Below are 13,636 nucleotides of genomic sequence, written 5' to 3'. Positions count from 1 at the left end.
TTAATCAAGAAAATCTCTCACTGGGCAGTGGTGGTGCATGGCTTTAATTCCAGCATTCAGGAGGCAGAGGCAGGTAGAACTTGGAGTTGGAGGCCAGACTGGTCTACAGAGTGAGAGGCTACAACGGAGAAACCCTGTCTCAAAAACCTAAAAGAAAGTAGGAGGAGATCTCTTACAGACGTGGCCACAGACCAATCTGAACAAAAAAAAATTGTTGTTTTGTGGGGTTTTTGTTTGTTTGTTTGTTTTGCTTTGGTTTGTGCTGGTATTTGGTTTTGTTTCTCCCCTCCCCAGATGGTTTTTCTGTGTGGTTCTGACTGTCATGAACTCACTCTGTAGACCAGGCTGACCTCAAACTCAGAGAGCCACCTGCCTCTGCCTCCCAAGTGCTGGGATTAAAGGTGTGTGCCATTGTTCCCAGCCCCAAAGTAATTCTTCTTCAGTGACTCTGAGTTATGTCACTTCTCTTGGGTTTACTTTGTCTGCTCTGAAGACTGATCCAACAGCCACCTTCAAGATGGTACTTCCACTACATTGTAAGACTCACTCAGGGTTTGAGCACCCACAGGACATTGGATTACGACACAGGGGTCACCCTTTCTTCTTCAGTGTTTCTTCCTGAAGAAAACCATGGTTTCAATAGACTATAGTCTGTTGGGAGGAAGCAATGTTCACTGAGAAGAGAAAACTCTTGACTCTGGACCCTTGTTCTCAATATCCCAGTGTGTGGCAACTCTGAGAGAGGGAGAGTCTAAATCCCACTCACTGTCTCAGGCCTGTCAGGGATCTTCCACAGGACTCAAGGGTTTGTTCCCGACAAGTTCCAGGGTGAGGCTACTACTTGGGCACAGAGAGCACCTGTGGCAAATTGTGCTTGTGGTCTTTGAAAATGTGCCATTCTGATGAGCAGATGGGTGGAAGGGCTTTGTCACTGAACACTTGGTCTAAATCCTTGCATCTCACCTCCCTGTGTAGGACATTTGCTCTGTGATTGCAGAGTCACTACTGGAAGCATGGTCCCATAAAGCCTGCCCTGAAATCAAGCTCAATGAAAAACACTCCCTTGCCAGGATATCTGGGCAGGTCCTGGAGTTGAGGGGTGGCCTATTATGAAGCCTGTGTTTGGAATTCGCTCTCTAAAATATATTATTAATTAAGGCTTCAGAATGGTGCCTTGCACTTAGCATCATATGAACCTTAGTTATAAGAGATAAGGTGTATTAGCCATCTTTCTGGCACCTGTCTGCATTAACCTGTATTCATGCCTGGATGGGGAGGGTGGATTAAGAAACTGAGGGTAAAGCTGCTAAGGAAGAGAGAGACACAGAATAGAGTCGAGAGGGCAATCCAGTGAATACTGGACACCCCAAGTTTATTCTTCAACATTCTTAAATACAACCAAAGAGGGGAACAGGACAAAAGACTTTTTTTTATCAAGACATAAGGAAGAAACAGACCTTCTTCCTTAATTCTCCAAACATTTGATAACCACACGTTAGACTAATTTCTCATTATCTGGCCTTGAGGGTCAAAAGTAACCATGCTTCCGAGAAAGTTTCTTGTTATTTAGATAAGACATCCACGACCAAGACCATATATCCTACAGCAGCCACACCTTAGGCTTTTAGGTATCATGACTTTAACCTTGGAAGAATAAGGATAGTTTTGAATTCTCTGACCTTAAGCCAAGATGAAGCAGAGCCCTCTCTATGGGTCCCCGACAATAAGGCACAGACCCAAGCCACTTAAAGGTTTAAGGAATGTGTCATTCTGTTCACATAGCTGGCTAGGGTTCTTTTGAAATTCCAGACAGAAATAACAGACAGATAGGAGCAGTTTTCATAAGCACTGACCCCTGGAGTCCCAGAGGCTCACTAGCTTAGCATTTAAACCCAAAGGCCTATGACTCTCAGCTTTGAGACTAGTGGTCTATAGCTTTCAGACATGGAAGCCTGTTTCTGTAGGTAATAATGGTAGGGGTTCACTATGATGGGATCTCATGGCAGGGATTTATTGCTGTGTGTGCAAAGCAGGGCTTATCCTCTGGGTCTAGAGGCACACAGGCACCAGTGCTGCAGCTCCTGAGCCCCAGAGTGGGAACTCTCAGATCATTAAGCCTTGGTAGCTCCTAAGATCTTGTAGTGCAGGCACTTACAGCCCCTTTAGTTCTGGGCTAGTCTCATGCTTCAGACACTTTAAAGTCTCTTGTCCTCCATAGTCACAGCTGTCCTAGTTTCAGTAGCTCAACCTGCAGAGTCTGCCTTCCAAAACTTTTAAGTTTTCAACTATTCCTTGGGTTTGCAACTCAGAGCTCCAGGTTTGGGGCTCTCAGCACAAGATGACTCTAGAATACTTAGATACCTCTTCATCTTGGGTCTTTGGGTAACAGACCCATGAATCCTGGTGACTTTGGGAACCTTTGACTATTCCCTTGCTGTAAAGGTCTCTGCTGGGCTGGAACCACCAGTGTCTTGCTAGCTATTCATTCAAGCAACCTAGGAGTCTTAATAAAGACCACACATGAGCAAAGAGAGCATCCTGAAGAAGGCTTTTATTGGACCTACTGTTGCAGGTGTTCAAGAACTGGTTTCCTGGCTGACATAAAAAGAGTGCCAGGAAAGATGCTTACATAGCTAGAAATGAGGGGTACCCTTATCGATCTGAAATACTTACTCATCACTGCACTGCTCCAAGTTCCACCAATTGCCAGCCTTTCATGAAGACCAAACATGAACCCCCAGTAAGGGCCAATCAGATCTTGCATTGCACCAACTACAAACTTTCTGTTGAGTACTGGGGAATTGCTCCTCCTGACTTGAGTTTGAATACCTTCAGGGGAAGTAGTGTCATCTAGAGTTCACCAAAGGTTGTGTTTTCTGCAGTGGTCATGACTGGAGGAAGGTCTCCTGTGGCAGGAGCTGGGGTCCAGCAGTAGAGGCCACAAAGCTCTTTGTAGCTGGAGTGAAGTTTTCTTAAGGCGTTTGTGAGGTGTTCAAAGCAACCAGACTTTCTGGACTGTCACTGAAATGGGCAGCTCCCCTCTAAGAAACATCTTTCACAGAAAAAAAGAATCTGCTGTCCCTCAGAGAGTTATCTTTCCAAGAGTTTACTCCACTTAAAGGAAAAGTAAAACACTAATGGGTGCTTACAGTGAGGGCCTGTACTCAGCACCAACACTCTCAACATTCTCATCTGTATTAACCCCTAACAAAATTCCCCATAGAGGGATGAGTTCATGAACATGTCCCAGTTAGACAGTTCAACATGTGTTTCATAGAAGTACTCACAAATATTAAGATGGCTTTGATGTCTCCATGAATGATGGGACCATGTAAACCATGTCCTCCTATGTGTGGCACAGCTTCAACCAAAACATCACCCATAGCTATGACTTCACCTCTGAGCCAAGAACTCCTCTGTCTTTCTGTGGATGATATGACACATTCCATAAATTGATGAGATGATAAGGAGTCAGGATAGAGAGTTCCCTGACCACCCTACCTGGTCCAAGGCTGGCTCTTTCAGCCACAGCCAACTCCCTCCTTCTGGCCCTGGCTCCTAGGAGACATGTGCTGATCAGGGAGCTAAGAACACACACACCACATACAAAGCTCAGCCAGCCTGAGGTTGCCCACACAGTGTCAGCTGTGTCTAGGAAATGGGAAGGCCCTGCTGTTGGGAGAGACCTTATGGACCAGTAGCACTGACCACGCCCATTTGGGCGTGGTCACAGGTATATGGGAGAAAGCAGGGCATAAAAAGCTAGGAGGAAGGGGTCAGCTCTCGATTGGGGTTCTGGTCTGGTCGAGGTTAGGAGACCAGCAGACCGCTGACCTCAGGTTCTTGGCTTGTCATGTAAGTGAATTTCCCCTCAATAAATATTATATGACAACCTATCATGTGTAGCTACCCAAGAAAGGCCGAAAGTATGCATCATCCTCAGGCCTGCGTCTGACTACAGGGTGACAACAGGAGCCCACTCACACATCACTCTTGCTGTACAGTTGGCTGAGAGTCATCACACTTTGCTTCATAGTCCTGAACTCTCCTCAGAGCCCCTGCCATGCTGTCTTTCTGTGGCATTAATAACTACTCTGATAAATCTCTTACCCCCAAAGACGATCTGCTTCAGTGTCTCTCTTGAAGCCTAAATCTGAAGGTTTGTTTTTTTCTTTATAATAATTTGGAGAAAATGACAGAAAAAATTAATACAAGTCTGCCTGGTGTGTTGTGGTTTGAAATAAGAGTATCTCTCCATAGTCTCTGGCCTTTGGATACTCAGTCGCCAGTTGGTTGTACAGTTTGTGTAGGCTTAAAAGGTATGTCCTTATTGAAGGAAGTGTGTCACTGGAGACAGGATTTGAGAGTTGAAAGACTCGAACCATTTTGAGTTCATTCTCTCCACTTCCTGTCTGTGGTTTGAGTTGCCATGCCTTCCAGCTGTCATGCTTTCCCCATCATGATGGTGATGGGTTATTGTCCTTTGGGAATTGTAAACACAAATAAACCCTTTCTTCTATGCGTTGCATTGATCATGATATTTTATTACAGTAATAGAAAAGTAACTAATATGTCTGTCCATGGGTGGAGGAGCCTGTGAATCTGGGACCATGTTCTGGTGTGAACATCTTGCCTCATGGAATCCATCTACTGTGTTGATACACAAGCCATGTTGTGGATCACAAACTGTCCCTGCCCAGTTAGCTGTAGCCCTCCTCCCCAACACACAGGAACTGGGCCACAACCCCAAAAGGCAAATCTTTGCTGTGTGTCAAATGTCACTACTTCCTAGCTCAGACATGACAGTGGCCATCACCATCTCTGAACCTCAGTTTAATCCCCCCACACTTTATAATGAAAATGGGATTAAATGAGACATTGAGTTATTCTCAAGCTCCAAGAGGCACCCTGTATGGTTTCCCATGCTTACACCATCACCCAAAGAACATTCTGCAGAGAGATACCACATATTCATTTGCCCTCTGAATACAGAGCTCCAAATCACACCAAACATCATTTTTCTAATCCGAAGTGTCCAACAGTCTACCCTCAACACTCCAACAGCAAAGCAGAGCAATGACCCCGCCCAGTGCACCAGCCTCAATCCTCCCCTCCCCATCTGTAGGGCCTTGAAGGGTGCTGCACAAGTTCCTGCCTAAGGAGATCAGTTCAATTACAGAAGCCATGGGTCCCTTTAAGGCAGCACACAGGAGTTTCCTCGGCTCTAAAGATCTGATCTGTTGGAGGTTTTCCTAAGAATCATGACTTGAGATCATGCTGTTGAGACATCACTCTGCATTTGAAAGATGAGACATGGCCACTAGAGGGAGACAAAGGATACTCCCAGGTGTGAAAGGAGCTCCCTTCCAGGAAGGCCACACCTACCTGTCCCTCCCTTCTGATGAAGTTTCCCTAGACCTCTAGATAATTCTGTAGCAAAAACCTCTCCTTCACTAGGCCTATCTAGATGGCCCTGCCGCCTCCTTGGTAACCCTGTTATGTCCTGGAGGGCCCTCTGGTGCCAGGACTGAGTTCTGCATACAGTTCTTCTGTCTCTCACCATGGAGCAAGGGTTTAAGTCGTGTCTCTTTGAAAGCCCAACCCATCATTGGACCCTACTGTCTAGGCCTTGACTCTTCCCCATGACTATAGCAGAGACTGACAAGTGGAACTAATTTCTAAAAAAAAAAAAAAAAAAAAAACTAAAGTCTTTATCCAGCACATTGTAGAATAGCTGGAAGAGGATAAGCCCCATTGGCATGACATTCTCAGAGCAGAGTATACCAACCAGGCACAGGTTATGTCATTATCCTTAACAGTTTACAATAAGTTAGTGGGTTTTATAAGAATAAGACTTTACATTCCATTTTCCAACCTGTTATAATACAGCACGAAGTGAGACTGTGGTGGATCCCGTGCCAGGCAAGGGGCAAATACACCAGGCAGACAGAGCTTGAGTGGGAAGTTTTATTGGGGGAAAGGGAAGGGAGTGAAGAAAGGGAAGGGAGAAGGGGGCAGAGAAGAGGAGAAATCCTGTCTTCCCCTTTGGAGGAACAGCAGGAAAGAGAGGGGCAGTGGATGGAGTTTTCCTCTTAAAAAGACCTTTGCACCTGCATGCAGACCACTTAGTCACATAGCAGCCATAGGACCCAGGGATGGCCAGGGTACTGCCTGAGTGCATCCTGCCAGGTGACAGGGTGCAGGCCAGCGTAACGCCAGGATCCTAACACATCCCTGTTAAGTTTAATCTTTGAAAAGCAGCAATTTTTGAACTGAAGCTTTTCTAGTATCAAAATGAAACTTTTAATCATAAATACAGTCCATAGAGAGACTGAAAACTTTACTGATCCTTTTATAGTGGACCATCATAATTTAGACAAATATTACTGTGAATCTGAGTAGACCTTGGGGGTTTACAAATCTTGATTATCAAATACATATTATTTATCAAACATATGTTGTTATTTATCCAAAATGTTTAGCAGCTTGGTGTTCAACAATTAGCAAAGACATAGGTAGCTAGACATAACATAGTTTATGGGTCAGCATTCTCCGGCACTCCTCTTTCTTCCATTTTTAATGATACTTACAATGTATTATTGAAAGGTCCAGAAGTAGGAATATTAAAATGAAGGACCCAGGCATAGAAATATAGAAATATAGGAATGTAAATTTATAGCTTAAAAGGAAGTAGGAGCTGACAGTCACCAGCTTTGTCATCAGTTAGGGATTAACTTTTAACAGTGGGGGTTCCTTGCTTTATGACCTGGCAGCCTCTATCTGTGACTAAAGGTTAGCATTTTTCAGTGGCTCCCTGAAGTTAAGGGTTAGTCATCAGAGAACCCCCCCCTGCCACTTACAAGAGACACCTGCTGTGAACTAAGAAGTTAACTTTTGAGCTGCATTGTTCCATGTTCTTCCCTGCTTTGGGAAAACCGGGTATTTGCCAGGGAAGTGCAGAGTTTCAGTAAACACCTTTAGAAGTGCACTGGGAGAAACGATAAGCCAATGCAAACATTAACTTAGCCAAAGACCTTGTTAATGGAAATTGGAAGAAAAAAAACCTGCTACTATTATCATAGTCACAAGATCAAAATTTTAAATTTCCTTTGTTGTCTTCTAAGCATAGACTTAAAAGTGCTTCTCGTTGTGCTAAAAATGTCTGTCTAATCCAGTCTTTGGGATAGAGGAGAGTGATCCAACTTTCCTAGTCTGTATTCATGCTGAAAATCAAGTTCCAGGGAGCTTTTGCCTTTCTGTTCCCTGGGAGGTTTCTATCCTCTCTGAGCTCACCTTAAGAGTGCTCCTGCTTTTAACACAAAGTCATTTCCCAAACTTCTACTATGACACGAAGGCATGAGTCTACTACCTTTTCTACACTGTGGATTTCAGTGCAGATTACTAACATTGATACATATAAAACTTTTAATTTTTGTTTGTCGTTTGTTTTTTTTTTGTTTTTTGTTTTTTTGAGACAAGGGTTCTCTGTGTAGCTCTGACTGTCCTGGAGCTTGCTCTATAGACCAGGTTGGCCTCAAACTCAACAGAGATCTACCTACCTGCCTCTGCCTCCAGAGTGCTGGGATTAAAGGTGTGTGCCTCAACCACCTGGCTAAAACTTTTCTCTTTTTGTAAGCTCAAAAAAAAAAAAAACCGCTTGTAAGCTTCAGAGAATTTACTTGAATCTGGAAATTTGAAATGTATACCCTGAATAAAAATTTCTCCTTAAACTCCTTAGTTGCGCTTTCTGTCCCTAGGTTATCTGTACCAGCAGATATCAAATCAACTACAGATCTCCCCGGGGACTTGCCAGTTCACAATGTTGCTTCAGAATCTGCACCCTAGAGGCTCCAAGGTGGCTACCCCCAACTGGTTCAGCCTCACAGACTACTCCAATTCGGTTTGTACTTCCCTAGCCCCAGAAGGTTCCACAGAGTCTGGACAGTGAGTGAAGCAGCCTACTTTTCCTGGCCTTAGCCAACATTCCAGTTTTCTTGGGTCCCCAACCATGGCATCCCAAAGTCAACATGAAATAATTATAGAAAAGATTACATCACCCTGTTATCATTTATTTACTATCAAGAAAGTCTAGGTAGGATGTTAGGTATCAAACCCAGAATAAACAGCTACTTGAAGTGCCCATTAACATATCAAAGTGGACGCTGGCCACCAGGTCTCTGCATCAGTCTCCACCTATTACAGGGCCCTCCTGGTTGGCGTACCCTGCCCCCTACCCTGAATTCTCAGTCCAACTACTGGGCTGAGCTATCCTTCTCCCAGCTACTTTGGCCCCTATATAACTCAGTCATTTTGGCTACACCAGTCTCTTGGTCAGTCTCTTGGTCCAGTCCACCCCTCTCGGTCTTCGGCTCCTCTCCCCTTTTTACTCCCCGCTCTCCTCACATGGCTCAGGATCATGTCCACTTTGGACTCTTGCAGATGTCCCTGGCTCTGACTATGCTCTCTTTTTTATCTACAATAAAGTCTCTTCGCCTCCACACCTAGGAATGAAGGGGTTAAATGCTCCCACTTCTTACAACTGAATTTAAGTTTCAGTTCTCTCTCTGAGGAAGACACCCCAGGTGTCTTTTCCAACAAAGGGCAGTTTATCTACAAGGCCCTTACACTCAGGGTCAAAGGGGGAAAACAAGCATGGAGGGCCTAAATCAGCCTCACAGAATCTCAAGGACAAAACCAGCAGCCCCTTCTGAGTCGCATCCACGCTTGTACAGAAGTGTCCAAAAATGGTAAGACTAAACCTCGGTCCATTAGAAATACACTAATGTAGCTGCTGCCTGTGTTAGCATTCAGGCATTATGCTGGCCTGTCACCTGGCAGGATATGTGAGCTTACCAGTACTCAGTTATTACTCTGACCTGCTCAGGGTCCTGACAACATCGTCAACTAGTCAACTACACTGCTACAGCTAGGTTCCCTCATAAAAGGCGGCCCCCTGCCCACCTCCTCTCTCTCTCTCTGCCTCTTTTTCCTCCTGCAGTTCCTGTCCTCAGAGGCTGGTCTCCCACATTCCCCCCCGTTTTCTATTCCCTTCCCCCAATAAAAAGCCCTCCACGAAGCCAGGCGTTGGTGGTGCACGCCTTTAATCCCAGCACTTGGGAGGCAGAGGCAGGCGGATCTCTGTGAGTTCGAGGCTGGGCTGAACCGATAGCCTCCAAAACAATACAGAGAAACCTTGTCTCGTAAAAACCAAAAAAAAAAAAAATGCCCTCCATGAGTCCTGTCGATGGCGTCTCTCTCTCTCTCTCTCTCTCTCTCTCTCTCTCTCTCTCTCTCTCTCTCTCTCTCTCTCTCTCTCTCTCTCTCTCCCTCTCCCCCACCTTTTTAAAAATTATATCATTGGTACCCTGACCTTGAAACCTTATCCCTGAGTTTCTGCCAGCAATCTTAAATATGCCGGGGCCCTGGACCCCGGTCCAACAGCCTCTCTTCTCCAACTAACGGATCACTGGACCCCTCCATCCAACAGCAGCCCCCCTTCTCTGGCCATTTCCCGTGAGTGAGGATTGTCTCTAGACTGTGGTCTCTCGCCTCTTAAACAAGTCCTGATATCAGGCAACCACATGTCTGTTGGTGCTCAGCATCCCACAGCCCCTGGACCTTTGAGTGATGACCCACTGGCCAGCCTGGGCCTTCTCCATCTTCTCTGGTCTCTGAGGCTCAGAGCCCTGACCCCTACTCTGTGCCTTCTCAAAGCCGATCCTATGAATTCCGAGGACACTAGGAACTGCAGACCCTTGGACCTTATTTCTCTGCCTCACCCGTGGGAACTGCATCTTCCACTGTACCTCCAAGGACTCCTAAACTTGTCCGCCTTTGCAGGCAGAGCTGGACCTTAGATGTGAAGCCAAATGGTCACATCCTGTCACCCTGTATCCCAATATTTTACGGGACCTCTGCAACATTCTGCTATGATCTGATAGATGGAAGGGGGTACCCTATTTGCAACCTTTATCTTATCTCTGCTCCAAGCCCTCTCTCTGTTCTTTATGGAATTCCAATGTTAGTTTCCACAGCAACAGCCCGCCTCTGCCGCCAAAGCAGCTAATGTCTCTGGTTCCCTTTCCACCATCAGCTATATGACATGTGCACCCTTTAGAAGCACCTGCCAGGCAGAACTCTCTCTCTCTCTTTACCCCTTCCCTTGTCCCTTACTCCCCTCTTTGTCTCATTTCTCCTCTCTTACCTCTCTTTTTCTCACACTTCTCTTCTGTCTGTCTTCCTCTCTCAAGTCCACACTCTGACCTAGCCCTTCCCATCTCTTTATAAGCCTCCTGTACTAATGCTGTCGCTTATGGTGTGTCTGCTTAGTGGCAGGACCTGCCAAAGGTACCCACTTTCTCCACTTTCTTCCTTTTTCTTTATTCCAAAACCTGCTTATGTCTGCTCTAAATGTCCTGTCTAAGTCTGCTGTGATGTGGGAGTCGAAGATGGAGAAGTCGGCTTCATCTCGCTCATAACCCATTGGTTTTCCCTTCCTTCTAATTTATTCAACTACTGTTTAAGATATGTATGTGTTACGATAAACTCTTCCCGCCAGCCTGGTTCCAATGTCGCATCAACCCCAAATAACACAGGAGACACTATATCAATTATAAAGCTGTTGGCCTTTGGCTATGGTTTCTTAATGGCTAGCTCTGACTTAATTATTAACCCATAACTACTAATCTGTATATTTTTACAAGGACTTACCTTACCCAGGATGCTCTAGCTACATGTGTCTTCTCTTCCCAGAATCACATGGCCACCCTCTTTACTACATTTCCCAGAATCCTCCTCAACTCCTAGTCCTACCTATCTTCCTTCCCTATCAGCCAACAGTGCTTTATTCATCAACCAATAAGACAAACGTATATACAGAAGACTTCCCCCATCAGGTGTGTGTGTGTGTGTGTGTGTGTGTGTGTGTGTGTGTGTGTGTGTGTGTGTGTGTGTGTGACTTGGACTTAACTATATGTGTGAATGTAAGCTAGATTTAACTCTGTGTGTATGTAATTTGGATTCAACTGTGGGTATGTGTATTGGGTCCCAGCCCCCATGGGGTCTCTGCAAGTCACTGGTCAGTCAACAGGTGCATCCTGTTTTCTAGTCCTGGCTTACTGTCCCTGCATTGCCCCACTGACATCAACATCTAGCACAAGGAAAACATGATCTCTTCCACCTGGGGTTTTTCCACTGTCCTGTACGCCTGTATATAAGCCTGCTCCCTCTCTATAAGAGAGAGAGACCTCTTAGCACTTGCAATGAAGACACACAGGTGTGGCACACACATTCTCCTGGCAATAAAGGCAGCAGACGCATTCTCTTAGCACAAACGGTTGGATTTCTTATCTTTCATTTCCCGATACCTCCGACTTGCTCATGGCACAGACGCCACATGTGTGCATATGTATTGTTAAGAAAGGCATGTTTCAAACAGCAACCAAGTAGCTCTCCCACATCTTGGCTGGTGACCTCATCATGCTGTAAGCAGCTACATGGCTGGCAGCCACCTTTTACTAAGGTTAAAGAGTACACGTCTTAGTCCTAATGAGCTCTGTTAATTGTATCTCCTTTTAGACTAAGGAAGCAACAAGTCTCAAATATTTTAGATTGATATTGACTTTTGGATGATGATATGGTTAGACCTGTTACAACACAGTACCTATGTGATTCAACTCTGCTTTAAAATATATTCCATATGGTGATAAAAAACTTAAGGTTATAAAGATCTATTCAGATTAACAAAAGCTAACTTAAAGATTTACACCTATGTACTTAGGTTTTTGCCAAGTGTTCAGCACCAAGCTTCTAGATAACTTAAATAAGCAGCAATATATATTTGATAAATAAGATGAATAATCTATAATGTAATGCCTGGTGCCCCGAAAGGGTCCTTTTCCCAGAGCTGAGCATTTGAGCAGAGAACCCCCATGGCCTGTCAAGGGCAGTGCTGGCCTCTATGCTCCCTCAGTCCCTGCTCATGGGCCACACCTCAACTCACAAGCCCCCTTTCTTCTGTTCCCTTCTCACCCTAGGATCCTTCATTTGTCACTTTTCCTTAACAGCTTGGTACAAACTGGTTCTGTTTTTATTCACAGAACTGACTATTTTTGTTTCTTTACTGAACCCATTGTCTAAGAATAAAGGTTTTATTTTAATACCAGAAGAGCTTTAATTCAAAAATCATTATTTTTTTTAAGCTAAACCTGACAGGAGTGTAATGTGAAGTCTTAGACTTATGAGAGCTGCTAAATTATTGTAGACAGTTAAGGAACACAAGTAAATAGCCATGCTTATAAATGATCAAGTTCTTTAATTGTAGTCATGCTAAGTACTGATGTAATTAGTTGCAGGGATAAGCCTTACTTGGTCCCCAGTATATTTTTTCAGGGTTGAGCTTAAAGCAAGTAACTAAAAACCAAGTGTATCTATACCTAATAAGCAGATAGTCCTCAAATGCTCAGAGATCTGGAGAATATGGCATTCAAAATGTTTAATTAAAAAGTTTTTCATGATAGAGAGACATGCCAGATCCTGGCAGCACCCCTACCTACTTCCTCCAAAGAAGATGGTTGAGTGCAGAAAAACCTCCACCCAGAACTTGCTTCAAATGTGGCAATACCAGCCAGTGAGCAAGCCTGCCTTTCATCTCAACTGCTGCAAAGACCCTCTTCAGTCCATTGACAAAATAGGACACTGGGGAATCCACTGCCTCAAGTTGCCTAAACAAAGGTAGGCTAGTCCTCCCACAAGTCGCTATTACACCGGAAGTCTGTTAGACCTTCTGGGGCCTGCTAGTCAAAGACTGATGTTGCCCTGAGACCTCTGCCCTCAATGACTGTGGAGGGCCCTGGGGTGGCTGTCTAGGTGGCCAGCAAGTAAATCTCTGCCATTTTAATTGCTAACTCAGGTAAAATTTATCCTTCTCAGAACTCTGAGGCTGTTTGATGACTAGGCTAGTCAATTTAATAGCAGCAGCCAAGGTTTCAGCTGCCTTCTCAGTTTTCTGTGTAAAACTGAGGTCACAGGCCTCACTTTCCTAGAGCTAACACTAAGTCTAGACACAATCTACCTTGTTACCAGACTCAGAAAAGAGAAAAACTCACAAAACAGATTTCAGCATAACTTCTCACCATTTCTTAGTTAAAAGGAACTTTCTTGCAGTGACTGCTCTCAGTGGTCAGCCACCTGTATCTCCTGGAGAACTAGATAGAAATTCTTGTAAGCTTCGGAGAGCTTAACCAATTAAGTTTGAGATGACCTAATGGCTCCTGGAACGCCCCTTGGCTGTGCTTAAAAGGAGCCTACGTGTTCCTCTCGGGTTCTTCGCCATTTTGCACAGGTGCACGGCCCCACAAGCATGTGGTATAATAATCACTCTTTGTTCTTACATACTATTTGAGTCTGGGGTCTTCTATCAGTGTGGGGACACCAGACCTTGAGCAGAGACCCACTTCCCCTTCTGCCTGGGAGTAGGCAGCTGTAAGACATGTAAACATGTTTACTAAAAACGATACAATAAGTTCCTGGAAAAGGCCTTCCCACGGAAACCGCCCTGACCTCGACCTTGTCCAAAGACTAACCGCACCTTAAAAACCCACACACATCCACCTCTGGGGTCAGAGCAGAACCAGCC

Source organism: Mesocricetus auratus, unplaced genomic scaffold (assembly GCF_017639785.1).
Source record: "Mesocricetus auratus isolate SY011 unplaced genomic scaffold, BCM_Maur_2.0 Super-Scaffold_100008, whole genome shotgun sequence".
NCBI classification, from domain to species: Eukaryota; Metazoa; Chordata; class Mammalia; order Rodentia; family Cricetidae; genus Mesocricetus; species Mesocricetus auratus.
The sequence above is the reverse complement of the archived record's forward strand: the minus strand, read 5'-3'. Positions refer to the sequence as shown.